Genomic DNA, 9,295 nt, shown 5'->3' with positions numbered 1-9,295 from the left:
GAGACAGATGATGTTTTGAGTAAGATTTAAATGTAAGTGTCAGATCGTTACAAAATTTAATAGATTCATTTTTAGAATCAAGGGAGATCTACTGCTAATTCATCCATCCATAATCGCACGATGAGATGGATGGCAAGATGCATCCAGCTGACCTCCATATTATGGCTGAACTGGTAAGTGGTGGCCTCCTCTCTAGGTTTCCAAGGTGAGAAAGGAAGGTGAGGGTTGAATGATAATTACCCTTTGCTGTATATTCCACACACCCCACCCTCCCATTGAAGCAAAGACTTTAACATCAAAATCCTAAAAGCCTCAGTGGAAGTCAGTACAGTGGCCCAACTTTCCTTTAGGAAAATTTGACCATCTGTGACTCACTTTCCTCATCTGTAAATTGAAGACTGTTACATCTGTCCCTTATGGGATATTATAATAGCAAATGAGGTAGTATACAAGAAAATATTTCTTCAGAGGAAAGCAGCTGTAATTATCATGATTTAAGAGAACACAGAAATTGCTGTGTTCTCTTCTGTTTAACAAAATGTGATACATCTTCCTATTGTTGTCAATTGAATTCCTACTAGGTATGTGAATTTTTAGTTTTCTTTATAGTGATTTCAATGAAACCATAATTTAGCTGTTTTACTATCAGTCCAGCTGTTTTATCATCAGTAATTTCAGTTTGGGTAAAATCCTTCTCTGATAAATTGTATATGGATTGGAAACTCTCTAGTATTCCTTTGAGAAATAATTTCGTTTTATACACTAAAAGTTAAAAAAAAGTTTGTAGTCAATGATATTTTATAAAAACAAAAGACTTATCAATACAACTTTTCAATAAAGTTATCATATCTAGAACTGCAAATGTTTATGTTTTCAGCCCGAATTAAAAGTTTAACTGCACTAGTAGATAAGCTTTTCAGCTATCTATGACTTAACAGAAACTTTTTCTTAAACCAAAAATGCAAATGTGAAAGCATTCCCCGTGATTAAAAAGTCTCGTAATCAGTTGTGAATCCTAAAAATTTTCATACAGAAAAATATCTTACTGATCATTTTAGAAACCTCCAGTTTCTTCCTCAAACTAAAACAATAAAAAAAAGATGTTCATGTCATTTCTCATTTTAATGCTTAGTTTAAGTCATAAACTCAGCAAAATAGTGAGTTGAGGCAATATACAAATAAATAAATCCCAAGTCCTCTTTTCTTTCTCAGATGATCATTCTTTAGTTAAACTTTCATTAGTAACTAAATTTTAATAAACTTTAGTTAAATTTTCATAGTCCTTTTTATCTTGTGCAGTGTAGGTCCCTGAACATTGAATGCAAACCTGTGCAAATTTTTAAAGTCCAAACTTGAATGCAAATAGTTTCATAGAACTTTATTTCTTACTGTGTCTTGCCTTTTTGTCTTACTTGCTCTCCCCTAACCCCATAAGGGCAGTTGGGTGGATAGTAGTATTATCCATGTCTTAGAGATGATGCATGCCAAGCCTGGAGAGATTACTCTGACTGAATAAACATCAACAGGGCCAGACTCTGGACTTCTAGCCTAGGCATGGTCTATTATGTTAGACCACCTTCAGAAACATTGAGTAATGGAAACATGGAGGGAACTTCTTTCCAGAATGGTGTAGTTAGCATGCAGACTGCCATGCCCCACTGGCACTTCAGTGGGCACCTTCAGCTCAGCCACAAAACAGCTTCCTCTTGGGTCAGGGTCAACAGCTGTGCTCTGGGGAGCTGCTGCACATTTGAAATCTCTTTTCCCTGACTTGTGTCAAAGCCCACAAAACAATTATTTACCTCAGTTTCCCAGCAGTTTCTGCAAGACTTGCAAGACTTGTATTACCTACATGCTCTATAAGTCTGAATTGTAAAGTTAAGCTTTGTGAGGGAACTGATGGATGAGCCTGCTCCTGTCCCCAAGCCACCAGCTGCAGCCTGTGCTTACAAATCACCTTGAATTGAGTCCAGCCCTCTTTGGGTGGATGGATGTGCTGTTACAATCTCTCTAGTAAGGTGCAAGAGTCATTCTGCAGGACTTGAGCAACTGGAATAACATGGAGTGATCGAGCCTCTTTAGAGGTAGGGAGAGCACATTTTGTTAAAGTGTATCTGCTCTTGATGGTCTTAGACTGGACCCAACTTGACCTAGTAAAACTTGGTGGAATGTACAGGAGGATGGAGGCTATGAAGGGAATTCACAGGAGTTATTGCCAAAAGATACCAAGGAGTGGTGGGACAATGGCCAGGCAGGACATCCCCCTGTACCCTGGGGAATAAGCTCTCTCATAGAGAAGAAAAGATAATCCTGCTTACCACAATACAGCTTATCTGAGACCCTCATGATGGCCCTGATCTGACGCCAGATTCATCAGAACCTTCTAAGACACTGAACTTCAGCCAAGAGCTCTCCAAATATAAGCCTACAGAGCTACTCTTATTTAAATTAGTTACCTAGTGTCCTAGAATATTCACTTTAAAATAAAATCCAGCCATGTGTTCACCAGTTAAGGAGAACGTATTCTTGCTGCCTTTACAATGTGGAGCAGAGTTTGGTGTCTGGATGGGAAGAGAAAGTGGCCCTGTCAAACAAAGAATGAAGGTGTTTATTCTTGGAAGGTTGTCAGTCAACAACATTGAGTGCCTGCCTCTCTGCTCACTGCATAGCGCTGAGTGTTATGTTGAAAGCACATGAGGAGCCAGGAGAAAGGAGCCGTATCATTAACCATTATCAAACCCAAAATACAAGGTTTGTTTTCTCATGTGGAAATTATTCTGTGGGTGGGGTGAGAGGAGATAAATATATATATGAGTTAGTCAGCCAAAATGGGTAACTGAAATAACTTTTTAATGAAAAATGATTAGAGTAAATAAAAATGTTCACCAAAACTAGGTCATTCTCTCAGGTCCCGGCTTTAAAAATTGTTATGGCAGAACCCAGCGTTAGAGATCAGGATTCATGGTGCCATCCCTTCGCAGGGCATGACTTTGTGCATCTGCCTAGATGGTTTGGGTCAGGGCAGTTCATCGAAGTTGAGGAGCCCAGGGATGGGACAATCAGAGACATATTTGCAGAAACTTAGACTCATGGCATCCTGAAGCTTCTCAGCTTGGCCAATAAGACAAAACTTCAGTATAATAAGTGAGTTCACTTATAGAACTTAAGCCATATTTTCTAACCCAAATATTTGTTGGGGAGAAAACAAAAGAAAACTTAGAAATACAGAAATTAAACATGATTGACTCCTATGGACAGCTGAAGTCCGGCAAGGAGTTAGCCAGGTCTTGGAAAGGAGCACTATAAAATCACCTTTTATTTTGGACAGACTAGATCAACTCATAACATCTCATCATGTAAGAGCTTCGGGTAAATGTTAAATGAAACTTCAAAATAAATGTATTTCATTCCTTTTCACCTGAGCAATGCCAAGAAACTACACCTGAGAATTATCTAGGCCCATGACCTGGTTCCATGTTCTCTAAAATGTAACTACAGAACCTGGTACAAATTTCCACCTTCTCATCCAGTCACATCAACAATAAAACTATTTTGCAAATAGAGGCGGCTCTCGTAAGCCTCATCAACTGCCTCTGACCGTAAATGTACAAAAGCTTCAAGGACCAAAGCGTCAAGTTGCAGCACAATGTCAATCACTTGAGCCTATTCCCATAGTACAAAACAGGTGCACTCTAAGGCTTCCCCAAATACATATCAAATGTAGCACCAAGAACAATTTTCATAAAGTACACAAAAAGCACCTGTCTCCTGAGAACTCTCAATTCACTGGATTACAAATAGGGAACAATTGTGTGATTAGCAATCCTTGCTTCAAATGCTCAAATCCTCTTTTTCTGATTCTGTTAGTCTCTGGTCATTTCTATATATTGAACCCTAGTCCAACCCAATACAATTTAAAAGTCTTCATATGCCATCTGGTTCAAAGCATTCCTACTCCCTTTGTTCCATGAATGTATAGACTTGTATATTTCTAGGAGCACGGAGCTGAGAAAAAGCAGTTCATTTCCTCCCTTGCACTCATCTGAGTGTGTCTTCCTCCAGGATTGGGTAGAGAGGCATCCATGAAAGCTCTCCGGAGGTGGCAGTGCCTGACATCCAGAGGAATAAATGCAGAAAGCTAAGATCCAGATGCAGAACGTGTCATTTTGAGGGAACTGCACAGGATTTTACATGGCAGGGGCACAGTGCTCCCATGGGCATACACCTAACATAGGAGGCACAGGACATCTGCCAACTTTGCAGAGGATAGAAACATAGTTAAGCGGTAAAAAGAATATAAAGCTTTCCAAATAAGTATTGAAATGTGTCGTGGTTCTATTTTTTCTTCCAATGCTATAAAATATACATTTTTAATAAAAATTGAAATGGAAAGTAAAGGAAAATTAGGAGCATGTAGGTGAAATTAAGCTCATGATAACACTACAACATCTCTTCCTAAATGATTTTAGATTCAACCACTTGCACACACATTTCTGTTCCTATCGATGATTACAAGGTTTTCCACTGTTTGATGCACACAATTTTGCACTCACCTCCAACTGATCAATATTTCAACTTTGAGATTTATATTTTCTTATGTTTATTATTTGAAAACTTTTCAAACAAAAGTGAGTGTTCTTATAATTTTACACAAGGATTTCTAATAGTTGACCAGGAAAGTCAAAGTGTGATGCTGATAGAAGTAGTGTGGAAATACAGAATATTTTGTCATCATAATAATTAATTCACCTGATGTGAAAATACAGAGAATGTACCATCTGAAAACTTGGGAGTCTGTGCATTATTGAAATTGTAGTAATACACATCAAATTTTATAAAAACTTTTGTCAAGGAAAGTTTAATTTCAACATAAAAAATTTAAGGTGAATCCCAAGGTTTAAAAGAATCTCATGTTTCTGGTTTTCAGTGATTGGTTTATAGTATTATAAAGATTATGTGTGCTATTACCATACATGTCGATTCTCCAACAAAAAATCGGTTGTGGAAAATAATTTCTTACATCATAAGCAGTTTCCAATTAAAGAATAGCTCTGGAAATTTTCAGAAAACATAAAAAGTAAAATGTATGTGAAACATTCTAATGTTGAAGTTACTGCCACTTTTTATGACATAATTATTGCTAACAAGTTGTCAAGAGATCTTAGGGAACACTTATGATTAAGAAGGCATGATAAGTAAATTTTGTTGGAGTCGACAAAAATTTGGGGTGTTGTTAGAAATTACAATGAAAGTTAAAAGACAAGAAATATGTCCGACATGGGGGAACAACACACACTGGGGCCTATCAGAGGCTGGAGGGTAGAAGGAGGTAGAGGATCAGGAAAAATAATGGATGCTAGGCTTAATACCTGGGTGATGAAATCATGGATACAACAAACCCCCGTGACACACATTTACCTATGTAACAAACCTACATATCCTGCACATGTACCCCGAACCTAAAAGAAAAGCTCTTTAAAAACAGAAATATGTGCGAGCTCTCAATCTCTTATAAAAGTGGGCAAATTCAAAATCAAATTATTTGAACAATAAAGATTTTTAAAATCTCAGAACCTCATGAATGAGATCAATATTCATTCAACTTGCACAATAAACAAAGATTAGATTGTCTGAGGTATGTGCAGAATCATCAAAAACAATTTTAATTAAAAGGAACTATTCCGTTTCAGCAATGCCGAAAATGTGACTGACAGCATCTTAGCATCTTACACAGTACAAAATTTATCTGTTGTAAATCAAAGTCAATATTATTAACACTGTGACCAGGCCTACATTAACATACAGAGTGTAAATGGAAATGTTAATGGGGCTGTAATAAATTATAAAGAGAAAGCACCTAAAGAATCTATACATGTTTTCATCATATCCTTTAGGTTTGATATAGATGAGGTTTTATGAGGAAGCAAAAATAAAAAAAAAAAAACACTAAAATGCTTTCAAACTGTTGATTTTTTGTATGGCATTGTTAATGTGTGTGTGTGTGTATATATATATATATGCATGTGTGTGTATATACACATACCTAATAGATACCTACATGGGGGGATTGGCAAATATTCTTAAGGAAAATAAGTTTTTTCTGTGCTTGAAGCACACCACAAGAGGCAGTACATTATTAAGCATCATTAGCTTTTTTAATTTAATTGCACTAAAAGAGATTAAGGTCACACCCCAAGTATTCCAGCTTCTATGGGCAGGTTTTCTTTTTTATATTCAAAATGAGAGACAGTATCCCCTCAGTTATCATGTGATAAGAACAATAAATGTGGCAAAACTATTTAGGGTAAGGCAAAGAAATTACGCAAAGAATAATGTCAGAGAGTTTCAAAATTGAGACGTTTTCCTTGAGAAAAAAATAGTTTAAAAATAAAAATACATCATGGCAATTGAGACAGTGTGCTTTCTCCCCCACTACACCATCAGAAAAAAGAGCAGAAAATGTAACGGTCTTTGCCAAAAATTGAAGGCTACATCACTAGATTGCAGTATTTGGCTTTTGGAGAATGAATTTAACAAAAGGAAGCAAATTTTAGAACTACTTTTTAAAAATAGAATGAACCATTAAATTAAACGTTGGCCAAACCAGCCAAGAATTATACAAATTTGATGCAAATTCCATAACTCTGATTTATCTTGCATCTGTGAAAAACTCAACTTTATGACTGTTAATTCAACTGACTGTTGCCATTTATGTCGTTCATGGTCATGATCCTTTTGTCTCCAAGCTTCTAGATATCGCATTGGATTGGCCAACTAAGGCAATATATTTTCTATTCTGTACTTCTCAGAAATATACTTAGCATGTAGGAGGAGACAGACTCAAGAAGTGGGCAATGATGGTGGTTGAGAAGAATCTTTTTGCACATGTGTGCATGCTCATGAGTGTGTGCACACACACACACAGACACACATAGACAATGCCTGAAGGACTTTTCAGCCACAACATCAGAGGGACAGATGATGCTTTGCTAATTTAATCTAATGTCTACAAATGTTGTACCTTGCTCAGAATGCTATTGCCTTAAATTTCAAACTTTAATTCAAGTTCTCAAAGTGTTTAGAGTTGACCATAAGGTTTGCAATCTTGGGGGCATGTCCTGATGGGTAGTAACATGACATTTATGAAAACGTCCTTGTCTTATTCCAAAAGAGCAACCATGTGAAATGTAGCACCTGAAACTTGTTAAAAAGCTTCTCACTTGCTCAATTAATTTGTCTTTATAGAGACACCAATCAGTGTGCTTGGCCAGCAATATACTTTCCTCCCAAGTCATAGTTCTAATCTGCTTTAGAATATGGTAAAATGGAAAACAAGGAGCTGGGAAGGTGGACAAGAATATAGTCTAAAAGCTTGTCTTTGTATACAAATAGTTCAGAAGGAGTAGGTGTGTAAGTAAAATTAAACACACACACACACACATACACATCATTCCTTGAAATTCAGTTGATGGCACAAAGAATGTGCACAGTGACTCTAATTAATAGAAACAAAGACCTCAAGCCATGCTGAAGACCAGCTTCTTTTTTTAAACCATCACAGTACGTGCATGGTACACAGTGTATTTATATGGTGCATGGTACATACCCAATGAGAAGGCAAAAATAAAGAATTAGAATGTCATCATAATTTCAATTTGGCAGTGATTTTATTTTTCTTGTTCTCCCTCATAATTCCAGTACCCAGACTAGTGCCTGGTATCTAATAAGCTCTTAGTGCATATATGTTGAGTGATGGACTGGAATATGTAATTAATTTCTGGAATGACTGAAGTAAATATAATCAACTCACTTTAAAATGAATTTTTTCAGTATAAAGTAACTCTTTGGAAATTGAGATGAAGTTTGATCAGAAATTAAGGCAGAAGGTATGTGAAATAGTGGAAACTATAGATTTGAGTAGAAAAAAGTGGCTGGCAAGGGATAAGGAAGCAAGTAGGGGGGTCTGCCCAGAATACTGAGAAACAGGCCAGACCATAATAATAGGGAACACAGAGAAAGGAGGACCTCAGTGCACAAAAAATGCAATTTTAATTTAATTTCAAAGCAAACTGAGTGCTACTGCAACACTGGAAAAAAGAACAAACTTGGTCTTACAAACATAAAAAAAAAATGGTACCTTTAGTGTAGGAATATTTTGAGAATGGCATATCCAGCTTACAGTAGCTACACAGAAGATAGTTTCAATAGTCTAAGAGTGAAAATGTTTTAGAAATAGATGTGTTTGGAAAATTTTATACAAAAATAACTCAGCCATAGGATGGATTCGAAATATAATGGAGAAATGAGTGAAAGATGTTCATTCTTTCATTCATTCCCTAATATTTAGTGAACACCTGTGATGGGATAGAGCAGGAAAAAAAAATACAGAAAATAAGAAATCCTTGGCTTCATTTACTGTACATTCTTTAGGGTAGACCAAGCTTGTCTAAACCGCATGCAGTCCAGGATGGGCTTTAAATGCAGCCCAATACAAATTTGTAAACTCTCTTAAAACATTATGAGACTTTTTTGGTGATTTTTAAAAAATAACTCATCAGCTAGTTGTTAGTGTTAATGTGTTTTATGTGAGGTTCAAGACAATTCTTCTTCCAAGTAGCCCAGGGAAGCGAAAAGATTGGACACTCCTGGGGTAGACAAAAATATGAAACCCAAAACAAATTAAATTAAAAGTGGAAAACAAAGGCTTGCAAAATCTTAGGAGATTATGTACATAGAAGGACAAATAATGACATGGAGACCGGGCAGAGGGAGCTGGAGGAAGGGGCTGTGGTACTTTCAAGCACAGTGGTCAGGAAAGGCCCCCAGGGAGAAGATGGCATTGAAGTCTGAAAGAGGTTCTAAGTTCTTTCTGTTCTGGAGGATAGAGATACCGTCATACTTACAGAGAAAGTACATGTCATAAAGGCTTAGGGGCAAGTCGAGTTCATAACCTTTGTTTTAGAATTTTTCTTTTTCTCTATAAAATGTATCAATGCTTTTCAATAATTGGGGATAAGTTCATTTTGTTTGTTTTTTCCTCAAAGGCTCAAGAGATAGTTATGATTCTCAAAGACTTTCCCATTGGCTTCTTTTAAAAATATTTCAATTTGAATCGAATGTCCAGTGAGCAGCGGCTGTGCCTGGGAGGCGCCACAAAGGGGAGTGAGTTTCCAACCGCAGGGGAAGGACAAATAACAGGGAAAGGTAAAGGTTGAAAGAATTTGAATAGGGTATGAATTCGATAATATAAAACAAAACGTCATGGCAATGCAGAAGAGAGAACAGTCAATTAGGA

The sequence above is a fragment of the Symphalangus syndactylus genome, chromosome 14 (assembly GCF_028878055.3).
Source record: "Symphalangus syndactylus isolate Jambi chromosome 14, NHGRI_mSymSyn1-v2.1_pri, whole genome shotgun sequence".
In the NCBI taxonomy this organism is placed as follows: domain Eukaryota; kingdom Metazoa; phylum Chordata; class Mammalia; order Primates; family Hylobatidae; genus Symphalangus; species Symphalangus syndactylus.
The sequence above is the reverse complement of the archived record's forward strand: the minus strand, read 5'-3'. Positions refer to the sequence as shown.